The 14,054-nt window shown below is 41.8% G+C and overlaps 1 protein-coding gene across 1 annotated transcript in view; it reads left to right on the top strand.

The window, feature by feature from the left end:
* The window catches only part of TRIQK (triple QxxK/R motif containing), a 410,206-nt gene that overhangs the window by 258,489 nt on the left and 137,663 nt on the right, over nucleotides 1-14,054 (top strand). The gene's annotated exons all lie outside the window — the stretch shown is intronic.

The following is a 14,054-nucleotide window of genomic DNA, read 5'->3' as shown; positions in this document are numbered from 1 at the left end:
CCCCTAAGACCTCTAGGATGGGTACTTAGTAGCTCTATTGGGCTTCAACAAACCCCTCAATAGAGCAACTTTTTCAGGATTTTTTAGTCTTTTCAAAGGTTTGTGTACATCGGGGGATGAAGTAGGTTTTTTTTGCCCACTTTATTTGCTGGGGTCCCTCTGTATTACTGGGGGGCTAGATGTGATGTGCTGATCTGATGTTTAAACAATTATTTTCTTTGGTTAACTTTTAGGGTTCTGACCCATTAAATCACCTCTACCTTGTCAGTCTCCGGTACCTTAGTGCTCCGGAATGTGCAATGCGACCGGAGCACTGTGGGGACTAGTTAACATTTTTTTCCCGCCACAGGTGAGAGTTTTGGCGTGCTCCCCACTTCCTCTCTCACTGTGTTTAGCCAAAGGCCGGAAGCATAGTTTTATAGGCAACACTTGTGCATCAGAACACTGTTGGGTCTCAAGAGGGGGTAAGATCCCTATACCGGAGCAAGGCGGGAATATTTTGCACATATGAATAAATATATTTGATGACTAAGTAAATATATTTATAATTTTTGGGAACTTTGGGCTTTTTTATAGTGGCAGGTTAAAGTTTATATCCCCAGGGGGCCGTTTCTAAAGTTTGCTCATAGGTTGAAGGAAGCTCCTAAGAGTCCTAATAAACTTTTTCCCTTTTCATTATTTTGTTAACCCTTTGTAAAGGGGTAATCTGTCAATTTGGTCTACAATATGGAGCAAGCTGAGGCTGCAGCCACTGATTTGATTTTATATAAGAGTCGTTACTCAGACTTTATTATTTTCACGCCTGCCTCAGTGTCAGATGGAGGGACAGGCAGTAAAATACGATACCTACATGAAGTTTAGGTAGGGTACGGAGTAACCCAGAGATTAAGGTGGAGATAGGAATACTAACCAGCCTGAAGCTCTGGATGCAGTCTGAACTGTACAGTACTAGATCAATCTGGAGATACTGAGCAAGGTAAACTAGTACTGCAAAAGGATACAATCCGGTAGTACTGGAAACAGTCGCTAGGGATCAGAGTTAAGCGTAGTCAAAGACAATCCAGGTCAGCAACAGTAAGGCAAACAATCCAGCTAGGTACAAGGGGTTAAAGCAAAGCGTAGTCAAAGTCCAGTTCCAAGATCAAAGAAAACAGCAGATCCAACGAAGTACCAAAGGACAGAGAAAAAGGCAAAGTCCAGAATCCAAATCCAAGTCTGTAACAGTGAGCAATCCAACATAGCAATAAACAGCACACCCTGAGTAAAAACTCAATAAACAGTCAATGACTGCTGGAAGAGCTGGGTTTATATAGGCAGAGAGTAATTGCCAATTACCAGCAGCTGCAGGCAGATAGAGCCAAAGTGCAGGAAAACAAAAAGCTAACTAGGCAAAAGGAACAAACTACAATTCAGTTGCAAGGATAGCACATAGCAAAAGCAACAGCACAGGAAGCTGAGGTCCAAGGTTCAACCCCAGGGTGTGAAAATTATTCCTGTAGACAAATGTTTAATTTGTAAATTGGTCACAATCTGTCCACCAGCGCAGCTTTGCAACGCTTGCTTAGCCTCTGTCCTACAGACTTATTGTTTATTTCTCAGAGAAGCTTTTCTGATTCTGTGATTAAGACATTTATACAGGCTTGCAAACCCGTAACGAGAAAAAATTATCATAAGGTATGGAAGGTATATCTATAGTGGTTATAGGGCTATTCTTGGCATTCTGTGAGAATTCCGTGTATTTTTCAGTTTCTTCAGGAAGGTCTTGATAAGGGCCAGTTCTATCAAAGGCCAGATTTCTGCACTTTCAGTTTTACTCACAGGAGGTTAAACCATATTCCTAAAATTCAGTCATTTGTTCCGGCTCTGGTCAGAATCAGACCTATAATCAGGCCGGTTTCTCTTTATGGAGTCTTAATTTGGTCCTAAAATGTCCTCCCTTTTAACCAATGCATTCCTTGGACATCAAGTTGCTATTTTGGAAAGACCTGTTGGCAATTTCTTCAGCTTGTAGGGTTTCAGAGTTTTTGGCTTGTCTTGTGATCCGCATTATTTGGTATTCCATCAGGATAAGACTGTGTTACATATGTGTTTGGGTTTTTGCCAAAAGGTAGTTTCATCGGAAAACATTAATCAGGAGATTGTTGTTCCTTCTTTAAATCCTAAGCCTCACTCTTCTAAGGAAAGACTATTGAATAATTTGGATGGGGTCAGGGCATTGATTTACAGGCTACAAAGATTTTTCATCAGTCTCAAAGCTTGTTTACCCTGTTTGTTTCATGGGAAACGTAAAGGTCAGAAGGCTTCTGCTGCTTCTCTTTCTCTCTGGTTGAGAAGTATAATTAGTTTTGCTTATGAGACTGCTGGGCAGCAGTCTCCTGAGAGAATTACAGCTCATTCCGCTAAGGTTGTCGCTTCTTCTTGGGTTTAAAAGAATGAAAATTCTGTGGAACGGATTTGCAAGGCTGCAACATGGTCTTCTCTGCATACCCTGTCCAAATTTTACAAATTTGATTATTTTGCCTCAGCTGAGGTTCTTTTGGGAGAAAGGTTCTTCAAGCGGTGGTGCCTTCTGTTTAGGTTACCTGTCTTGTCCCTCCCTAATCATCTGTGTCCTCTAGCTTGGGTATTGGTTCCCAACAGTAATTGATGATTCAGTGGACTCACCGTATCTTAGGAAAGAAAACACAATTTATGCTTGCCTGATAAATTTCTTTCTTTCCATATACGGTGAGTCCACGGCCTGCCCTTTATTTTAAGACAGTTATTTTTTAACTTTAACCTCAGGCACCTCTACACCTTGTGTTATTTTCTTTTCTCTTGTTAAGTGTATCCAGTCCACGGATCATCCATTACTTATGGGATATTCTCCTTCCCAACAGGAAGTTGCAAGAGGATCACCCACAGCAGAGCTGCTATATAGCTCCTCCCCTAACTGTCATATCCAGTCATTCTCTTGCAAGCCTCAACCAAGATGGAGGTCGTAAGAGGAGTGTGGTGTTTTATACTTAGTTTATTCTTCAATCAAAAGTTTGTTATTTTTAAATGGTGCCGGAGTGTACTGTTTATCTCAGGCAATATTTAGAAGAAGAATCTGCCTGCGTTTTCTATGATCTTAGCAGAAGTAACTAAGATCCTTTGCTGTTCTCACATATTCTGAGGAGTGAGGTAACTTCAGAGAGGGAATGGCGTGCAGGTTTTCCTGCAATAAGGTATGTGCAGTTAATATTTTTCTAGGGATGGCATTTGCTAGAAAATGCTGCTGATACCGAACTAATGTAAGTAAAGCCTTAAATGCAGTGATAGCTACTGCTATCAGGCTTATTAATAGAGATGCATACTCTTATAAAAATGTAATCTAAAACGTTTGCTGGCATGTTTAATCGTTTTTAGATGTATTTGGTGATAAAACTTATTGGGGCCTAGTTTTTTTCCACATGGCTGGCTTGAATTTGGCCTAGAAACAGTTTCCTTAGGCTTCCCACTGTTGTAATATGAGTGGGAGGGGCCTATTTTGCCATTTTTTTGCACAGCAAAAATTACAGACACAGACATCCAGCTTCTTCCTGCATGATCCAGGACATCTCTGGAGGGCTCAAAAGGCTTCAAAGTCGTTTTTGAGGGAGGTAAAAAGCCACAGTAGAGCTGTGGCAGTTGTTGTGACTGTTTGAAAAAAAAAAAAGAAAAAAAACCTTTTTGTCTTTTATTATTTTTTGGGTATTAAGGGGTTAATCATCCATTTGCAAGTGGGTGCAATGCTCTGCTAACTTGTTACATACACTGTAAAAATTCTGTTAGTGTAACTGCCTTTTTTCACTGTTATTTCAAATTTGGACAAAATTTGTGTTTCTTAAAGGTGCAGTAACGTTTTTTTATATTGCTTGTAAACTTGTTTAAAGTGTTTTCCAAGCTTGCTAGTCTCATTGCTAGTCTGTTTAAACATGTCTGACACAGAGGAAACTACTTGTTCATTATGTTTGAAAGCCATGGTGGAGCCCCATAGGAGAATGTGTACTAAATTTATTGATTTCACCTTAAACAGTAAAGATCAGTCTTTAACTATAAAAGAAATATCACCAGAAGATTCTGAGGAGGGGGAAGTTATGCCGACTAACTCTCCCCACGTGTCAGACCCTTCACCTCCCGCTCAGGGGATGCAAGCTAATATGGTGCCCATTACATCAGGGACGCCCATAGCGATTACCTTGCAGGACATGGCTGCAATCATGAATAATACCCTGTCAGAGGTATTATCCAGGTTGCCTGAATTAAGAGGCAAGCGTGATTGCTCTGGGGTTAGGAGAAATACAGAGCGTGCAGATGCTGTAAGGGCCATGTCTGATACTGCGTCACAATATGCAGATCATGAGGACGGAGAGCTTCAGTCTGTGGGTGACATCTCTGATTCGGGGAATCCTGATTCAGAGATTTCTAATTTTAAATTTAAGCTTGAGAACCTCCGTGTGTTGCTTGGGGAGGTATTAGCTGCTCTGAATGACTGTAACACAGTTGCAGTACCAGATAAATTGTGTAGGCTGGATAAATACTATGCGGTACCGGTGTGTACTGATGTTTTTCCTATACCTAAAAGGCTTACAGAAATTATTAGCAAGGAGTGGGATAGACCGGGTGTGCCTTTTTCCCCACCTCCTATATTTAGAAAAATGTTTCCAATAGACGCCACTACACGGGACTTATGGCAGACGGTCCCTAAGGTGGAGGGAGCAGTTTCTACTTTAGCAAAGCTTACTACTATCCCGGTTGAGGACAGTTGTGCTTTTTCAGATCCAATGGATAAAAAATTGGAGGGTTACCTTAAGAAAATGTTTATCAAGAGACCAGAGATTCTCTTCTCTGGTGGTTGTCTCGGGTACACCTGTCCAAGGGTATGACCTTTCGCAGGCCAGATTGGACAATTGTAACAACAGATGCCAGCCTTCTAGGTTGGGGTGCAGTCTGGAATTCCCTGAAGGCACAGGGATCGTGGACTCAGGAGGTGAAACTCCTTCCAATAAATATTCTGGAGTTAAGAGCGATATTCAATGCTCTTCTGGCTTGGCCTCAGTTAGCAACACTGAGGTTCATCAGATTTCAGTCGGACAACATCACGACTGTGGCTTACATCAACCATCAAGGGGGAACCAGGAGTTCCCTAGCGATGTTAGAAGTCTCAAATATAATTCGCTGGGCAGAGTACCACTCTTGCCACCTGTCAGCAATCCATATCCCAGGCGTGGAGAACTGGGAGGCGGATTTTCTAAGTCGTCAGACTTTCCATCCGGGGGAGTGGAAACTCCATCCGGAGGTGTTTGCTCAGTTGATTCATCGTTGGGGCAAACCAGAGTTGGATCTCATGACGTCTCGCCAGAACGCCAAGCTTCCTTGTTACGGATCCAGGTCCAGGGACCCAGAAGCGACGCTGATAGATGCTCTAGCAGCGCCTTGGTTCTTCAACCTGGCTTATGTGTTTCCACCGTTTCCTCTGCTCCCTCGACTGATTGCCAAAATCAAACAGGAGAGAGCATCAGTGATTCTGATAGCACCTGCGTGGCCACGCAGGACTTGGTATGCAGACCTAGTGGACATGTCATCCTTTCCACCATGGACTCTGCCTCTAAGACAGGACCTTCTGATACAAGGTCCTTTCAATCATCCAAATCTAATTTCTCTGAGACTGACTGCATGGAGATTGAACGATTGATTCTATCAAAGCGTGGCTTCTCCGAGTCAGTCATTGATACTTTAGTACAGGCACGAAAGCCTGTTACCAGGAAAATCTACCACAAGATATGGAGTAAATATCTTTATTGGTGTGAATCCAAGAATTACTCATGGAGTAAGGTTAGGATTCCTAGAATATTGTCTTTTCTCCAAGAGGGCTTGGACAAAGGATTATCAGCTAGTTCCTTAAAGGGACAGATTTCTGCTCTGTCTATCCGTTTGCACAAGCGTCTGGCAGAGGTTCCAGACGTCCAGGCATTTTGCCAGGCTTTGGTTTGAATTAAGCCTGTGTTTAAACCTGTTGCTCCCCCGTGGAGCTTAAACTTGGTTCTTAAAGTTCTAAAAGGAGTTCCGTTGGAACCCCTTCATTCCATTGATATTAAACTTTTATCTTGGAAAGTTCTGTTTTTGATGGCTATTTCCTCGGCTCGGAGAGTCTCTGAGCTATCTGCCTTACAATGTGATTCTCCTTATCTGATTTTTCATGCAGATAAGGTAGTCCTCCGTACCAAACCTGGGTTTTTACCTAAGGTGGTTTCTAACAAGAATATCAATCAAGAGATTGTTGTTCCATCATTGTGTCCTAATCCTTCTTCAAAGAAGGAATGTCTTTGACATAATCTGGACGTAGTCCGTGCCTTGAAGTTTTACTTACAAGCTACTAAAGATTTTCGTCAAACATCTACCCTGTTTGTCGTTTACTCTGGACAGAGGAGAGGTCAAAAAAGCTTCGGCAACCTCTGTTTCCTTTTGGCTTCGGAGCATAATACGCCTAGCCTATGAGACTGCTGGACAGCAGCCCTCTGAAAGGATTACAGCTCATTCTACTAGAGCTGTGGCTTCCACCTGGGCCTTTAAAAATGAGGCCTCTGTTGAACAGATTTGCAAGGCCGCGACTTGGTCTTCGCTTCACACTTTTTACAAATTTTACAAATTTGATACTTTTGCTTCTTCGGAGGCTGTTTTTGGGGGAGAGGTTCTTCAGGCAGTGGTTCCTTCCGCTTAATCCTGCCTTGTCCCTCCCATCATCCGTGTACTTTAGCTTTGGTATTGGTATCCCATAAGTAATGGATGATCCGTGGACTGGATAAACTTAACAAGAGAAAACATAATTTATGCTTACCTGATAAATTTATTTCTCTTGTAGTGTATCCAGTCCACGGCCCGCCCTGTCCTTTTAAGGCAGGTCTAAATTTTAATTAAACTACAGTCACCACTGCACCCTATGGTTTCTCCTTTCTCTGTTTGTTTTCGGTCGAATGACTGGATATGACAGTTAGGGGAGGAGCTATATAGCAGCTCTGCTGTGGGTGATCCTCTTGCAACTTCCTGTTGGGAAGGAGAATATCCCATAAGTAATGGATGATCCGTGGACTGGATACACTACAAGAGAAATAAATTTATCAGGTAAGCATAAATTATGTTTTCTCTTGTAAGGTGTATCCAGTCCACGGATCATCCATTACTTGTGGGATATTCTCATTCCCAACAGGAAGTTGCAAGAGGACACCCACAGCAGAGCTGTAATATAGCTCCTCCCCTAACTGTCATAGCCAGTCATTCTCTTGCAACTCTCAACAAGCTAGGATGTTGTAGGAGAGAGTGGTTAAATATAGTTAGTTTATTTTCTTCAATCAAAAGTTTGTTATTTTTAAATAGTACCGGAGTTGTGCTATTTTATCTCAGGCAGTAAATAGAAGAAGAATCTGCCTGAGGTTTCTATGATCTTAGCAGGTTGTAACTAAGATCCATTGCTATTCTCACATATGTCGGAGGGGATTACACAGATGAGGTAACTTCAGCGAGAGAATGGCGTGCAGTTTATTCTGCTATCAGGTATGTGCAGTTATAATTTTTTCTAGAGATGGAAAACACTAGAAAATGCTGCTGATACCGGATTAATGTAAGTTAAGCCTGAATACAGTGATTTAATAACGACTGGTATCATGCTTACTCCCAGGGGTAATACCCTTATGATATTGCAATATAAACGTTTGCTGGCATGTTTAATCATTTTTATATATGCATTGGTGATAAAACTTTATTGGGGCCTAGTTTTTTCCACATGGCTGGCTTAAATTTTGACTAGAAACAGTTTTACTGAGGCTTTCCACTGTTATAGTATAAAAGTACAGTTGGTACAGTTAAAATTACAAACTGTGACATCCAGCTTCCCTCAGGAGTCCCCTGTATGCTATAGGACATCTCTAAAGGGCTCAAAGGCTTTCCAAAGTCGTTTATTGGGGAAGGTAGGACCACAGCTTGCTGTGGCAGTTGGTTGTGACTGTTAAAAAAAAAAAATGTCTTTCGTTTTTTTGATCCGTTTTTTGAACTAAGGGGTTAATCATCCATTTGCAAGTGGATGCAATGCTCTGCTAGCCTATTACATACACTGTAAAAATTTCGTTTGATTTACTGCATTTTTTCACTGTTTTTCAAGTTCTGACAAAATTTGTTTTTCTTAAAGGCACAGTACCGTTTTTTATATTTGCTTGTTAACTTGATTTAAAGTGTTTTCCAAGCTTGCTAGTCTCATTGCTAGTCTGTATAAACATGTCTGACATAGAAGAAACTCCTTGTTCATTATGTTTAAAAGCCATGGTGGAACCCCCTCTTAGAATGTGTACCAAATGTACTGATTTCATTTTATGCAATAAAGATCATATTCTGTTTTTAAAAAAATTATCACCAGAGGAATCTGACAAGGGGAAAGTTATGCCGACTAACTCTCCCCACGTGTCAGACCCTTTGACTCCCGCCCAAGGGACTCACGCTCAAATGGCGCCAAGTACATCTTGGGCGCCCATAGCGTTTACTTTACAAGACATGGCGGCAGTCATGGATAATACACTGTCAGCGGTATTAGCCAGACTACCTGAACTTAGAGGTTAGCGAGATAGCTCTGGGGTGAGACAAAATGCAGAGCATACTGACGCTTTAAGAACCATGTCTGATATGCAGAATCTGAGGAAGGAGAGCTTCAGTCAGTGGGTGATGTTAATGACTCAGGAAAGATACCTGATTCTAATATTTCTACATTTAAATTTAAGCTTGATCACCTCCGTGTGTTACTTAGGGAGGTTTTAGCTGCTCTGAATGACTGTGATACCATTGCAGTGCCAGAGAAATTTTGTAGACTGGATAAATTCTTTGCAGTGCCGGTGTGTACTGATGTTTTTCCAATACCTAAAAGGTTTACAGAAATTATTAATAAGGAATGGGATAGACCAGGTGTGCCGTTCTCTTCCCCTCCTATTTTTAGAAAAATGTTTTCCAATAGACGCCACCACACGGGACTTATGGCAGACAGTCCCTAAGGTGGAGGGAGCAGTTTCTACTCTAGCAAAGCGTACTACTATCCCTGTCGAGGACAGTTGTGCTTTTTTAGAGCCAATGGATAAAAAATTAGAAGGTTACCTTAAGAAAATATTTATTCAACAAGGTTTTATCCTACAGCCCATTGCATGCATTGCCCCTGTCACTGCTGCTGCGGCGTACTGGTTTGAGTCTCTGGAAGAGGCTTTACAGGTAGAGACTCCATTGGATGACATACTTGGCAAACTTAGAGCACTTAAGCTAGCCAATTATTTTATTTCTGATGCCATTGTTCATTTGAATAAACTAACGGCTAAGAATTCTGGTTTTGCTATACAGGCGCGCAGAGCGCTATGGCTTAAATCATGGTCAGCTGACGTGACTTTAAAATCTAAGCTACTTAACATTCCCTTCAAGGGGCAGACCCTATTCGGGCCTGGTTTGAAGGAGATTATTGCTGATATCACGGGAGGAAAAGGTTGTGCCCTTCCTCAGGACAGGTCCAAATCTAGGGCCAAACAGTCTAATTTTCGTGCCTTTCGAAACTTCAAGGCAGGTGCGGCATCAACTTCCTCTAATAATAAACAAGAGGGAACTTTTGCTCAATCCAAGACGGTCTGGAGACCAAACCAGACCTGGAAAAAAGGTAAGCAGGTCAAAAAGCCTGCTGCTGCCTCTTAAGACAGCATGAAGGAACGACCCCCTATCCAGTAACGGATCTAGTAGGGGGCAGACTTTCACTCTTCGCCCAGGCGTGGGCAAGAGATGTTCAGGATCCCTGGGCATTGGAAATTATATCCCAGGGATATCTTCTGGACTTCAAAGCTTCCCCCCCAAAAGGGAGATTTCACCTTTCACAATTATCTGCAAACCAGATAAAGAGTGAGGCATTCTTACACTGTGTACGAGACCTCCTAGTTATGGGAGTGATCCATCCAGTTCCAAAGGAGGAACAGGAACAGGGTTTTTACTCAAATCTGTTTGTGGTTCCCAAAAAAGAGGGAACCTTCAGACCGATTTTGGATCTAAAGATCTTAAACAAATTCCTCAAAGTTCCGTCGTTCAAGATGGAAACTATTCGTACCATCCTACCACTGATCCAGGAGGGTCAATATATGACTACAGTGGATCTAAAGGATGCTTATCTTCACATTCCGATACACAAAAATCATCATCGGTTTCTCAGGTTTGCCTTTCAAGACAGGCATTACCAGTTGTAGCTCTTCCCTTTGGATTAGCTACAGCCCCAAGAATTTTTACAAAGGTTCTAGGGTCGCTTTTGGCGGTCCTAAGGCCGCAGGGCATAGCAGTAGCCCCTTATTTAGACAACATCCTGATACAGGCGTCAAACTTCCAAATTGCCAAGTCTCATACGGACGTAGTACTGCCATTTCTGAGGTCGCATGGGTGGAAAGTGAACGAGGAAAAGTGTTCTCTATCCCCACTCACAAGAGTTTCCTTTCTAGGGACTCTGATAGATTCTGTAGAAATTAAAATTTACCTTGACGGAGTCCAGGTTATCAAAGCTTCTAAATTCCTGTCGGGTTCTTCATTCCATTCCGCGCCCTTTGGTGGCTCAGTGTATGGAAGTAATCGGCTTAATGGTAGCGGCAATGGACATAGTGCCGTTTGCACGCTTACATCTCAGACCGCTGCAACTATGCAGGTTCAGTCAGTGGAGCGGGGATTACACAGATTTGGCCCCTCAACTGAATCTGGACCAAGAGACCAGGGATCCTCTTCCCTGGTGGCTATCTCGGGTCCATCTGTCCAAAGGTATGACCTTCGCAGGCCAGATTGGACTATTGTAACAACAAATGCCAGCCTTCTATGTTGGGGTGCAGTCTGGAACTCCCTGAAGGCTCCGGGATCGTGGACTCAGGAGGAGTCTCTCCTTCCAATAAATATTCTGGAACTAAGAGCGATATTCAAGGCTCTTCAGGTTTGGCCTCAGTTAGCAACTCTGAGGTACATCAGATTTCAGTCGGTCAACATCACGACTGTAGCTTACATCAACCATCGAGGGGGAACAAAAAGTTCCATAGAGATGTTAGAAGTTTCAAAAATAATTCACTGGGCAGAGATTCACTCTTGCCACCTATCAGCTATCCATATCCCAGGTGTAGAGCACTGGGAGGCGGATTTTCTAAGTCGTCAGACTTTTCATCCGGGAGAGTGGGAACTCCATCCGGAGGTATTTGCACAACTGATTCTCCGTTGGGGCAAACCAGAACTGGATCTCATGGCGTCTCGCCAGAACGCCAAGCTTCCGTGTTACGGATCCAGGTCCAGGGATCCCAAGGCGACACTGATAGATACTCTAGCAGCGCCCTGGTCTTTCAACCTGGCTTATGTGTTTCCACCGTTTCCTCTGCTCCCTCGACTGATTGCCAAGATCAAGCAGGAGAGAGCATCAGTGATTCTGATAGCACCTGCGTGGCCACGCAGGACCTGGTATGTAGATCTAGTGGACGTGTCATCCTTTCCACCATGGTCTCTGCCTCTGAGACAGGACCTTCTACTTCAGGGTCCTTTCAACCATCCAAATCTAATTTCTCTGAGGCTGACTGCCTGGAGATTGAATGCTTGATTTTATCAAAGCGTGGCTTCTCCGAGTCAGTTATTGATACCTTAATACAGGCACGAAAGCCTGTCACCAGGAAAATTTACCATAAGGTATGGCGTAGATATCTTTATTGGTGTGAATCCAAGGGTTACTCATGGAGTAAGGTCAGGATTCCTAGGATTTTATCTTTTCCCCAAGAAGGTTTGGAAAAAGGATTGTCAGCTAGTTTCTTAAAGGGACAGATTTTTGCTCTGTCTATTCTTTTGCACTAGCGTCTGGCAGATGTTCCAGACGTTCAGGCATTTTGTCAGGCTTTAGTTTGAATCAAGCCTGTGTTTAAACCTGTTGCTCCACCATGGAGCTTAAACTTGGTTCTTAAGGTTCTTCAAGGAGTTCCGTTTGAACCTCTTCATTCCATAGATATCAAACTTTTATCTTGGAAAGTTCTTTTTTTTTTTTTTTTTTTTTTTTGGTAGCTATTTCCTCGGCTCGTAGAGTCTCTGAGCTATCTGCCTTACAATGTGATTCTCCTTATCTGATTTTTCATACTGAGAAGGTAGTCCTGCGTACCAAACCTGGGTTCTTACCTAAGGTGGTATCTAACAAGAATATCAATCAAGAGATTGTGGTACCATCCTTGTGTTACACAATCTGGACGTGGTCTGTGCTTTAAAGTTTTACTTACAAGCTACTAAAGATTTTCGTCAAACATCTGCTTTGTTTGTTGTCTACTCTGGACAGAGGAGAGGTCAAAAGGCTTTGGCAACCTCTTTTTCTTTTTGGCTAAGAAGCTTAATCCGCTCATTCCACTAGAGCTGTGGCTTCCACTTGGGCCTTTAAAAATGAGGCTTCTGTTGAACAGATTTGCAAGGTGGCGACTTGGTCTTCGCTTCATACTTTTTCAAAATTTTACAAATTTTATACTTTTGCTTCTTCGGAGGCTATATTTGGGAGAAAGGTTTTACAGGCAGTGGTTCCTTCCATTTAAGTTCCTGCCTTGTCCCTCCCTTCATCCGTGTACTTTAGCTTTGGTATTGGTATCCCACAAGTAATGGATGATCCGTGGACTGGATACACCTTACAAGAGAAGACACAATTTATGCTTACCTGATAAATTTATTTCTCTTGTGGTGTATCCAGTCCACGGCCCGCCCTGTCATTTTAAGGCAGGTAATTATTAAATTTAAACTACAGTAACCACTACACCCTATGGTTCCTCCTTTCTCGGCTTGTTTTCGGTCGAATGACTGGCTATGACAGTTAGGGGAGGAGCTATATTACAACTCTGCTGTGGGTGTCCTCTTGCAACTTCCTGTTGGGAATGAGAATATCCCACAAGTGATGGATGATCCGTGGACTGGATACACCACAAGAGAAATAAATTTATCAGGTAAGCATAAATTGTGTTTTTCTCCATTTTTCTTTGGTCGAATGACTGGGGATTGTGGGAAGGGAGGTGACATTTAACAGCTTTGCTGTGGTGCTCTTTGCCTCCTCCTGCTGACCAGGAGTGATATTCCCAACAGTAATTGATGATTCAGTGGACTCACCGTATCCGGAAATAAATAAATTTATCAAGTAAGCTTAAATTTGTTTTTTTATCTATTCCTCAGATTTGCATAACCAACACAGTTATATTAATATACTTCTGTAATTACCTTGTATCTAATCCTCTGAAGACTGCCCCCTTATTTCAGTACTTTTTGACATACTTGCATTTTAGCCAATCAATGCTGACTCCTAGATAAGTCCACAGGAATGAGCACAATGTTATCTAAATGGCACACTTGAACTAGCGCTGTCTAGCTGTGAAAAACTGTAAAAATGCACTAATATAAGAGGCGGCCTTCGAGGGCTTACATATTAGCATATGAGCCTTCCTAGGTTTAGCATTCAACAAATACCAAGAGGGTAAAGCAAATTTGATGATGAAACTTTGGGAAACAGATGACGTGCTTTGTGCATGCTTTCAGTCAATAGCTCCTGGCCTTTTTCAAATAAAAATTGATAAAACTAAATTGCAAATTTGTTTAAAATATCATGCTTTATCTGAATCATGAACATTTTAATTTTGACTAGACTGTCTCTTTAAAGTAATACTATAATCTAATAGATATGAAACTGCAGAATTTTAGTGTGTTTAACTTGAATCTTAAATGGCTACCACCAAAAGTATTGTTGAATCTGAATAGTTTTGAGCCCTATTTCTTTACTAATATTTGTATTTTAGAAGGATGGGAAATGTATAGACCTAAGCAAACAAAACCTATAATACAGTTCTTATTTAATTGAACAAAATGTAGTTTTCATAAATCTATTTACCAGCCTAGGGATTTGATTCCTACTAAGTATAAAGCTTTATCCTCCCATTATGTAAGAAAACTTTCCAAGTTGCTGTGTTTGCATAGCTTCAGTTATTGCAATACTGTTTTTTTTTTAAATAAGAATCAATAAT

Source organism: Bombina bombina, chromosome 5 (genome assembly GCF_027579735.1).
Source record: "Bombina bombina isolate aBomBom1 chromosome 5, aBomBom1.pri, whole genome shotgun sequence".
Taxonomy (NCBI): domain Eukaryota; kingdom Metazoa; phylum Chordata; class Amphibia; order Anura; family Bombinatoridae; genus Bombina; species Bombina bombina.
The sequence above is the reverse complement of the archived record's forward strand: the minus strand, read 5'-3'. Positions and strand labels throughout refer to the sequence as shown.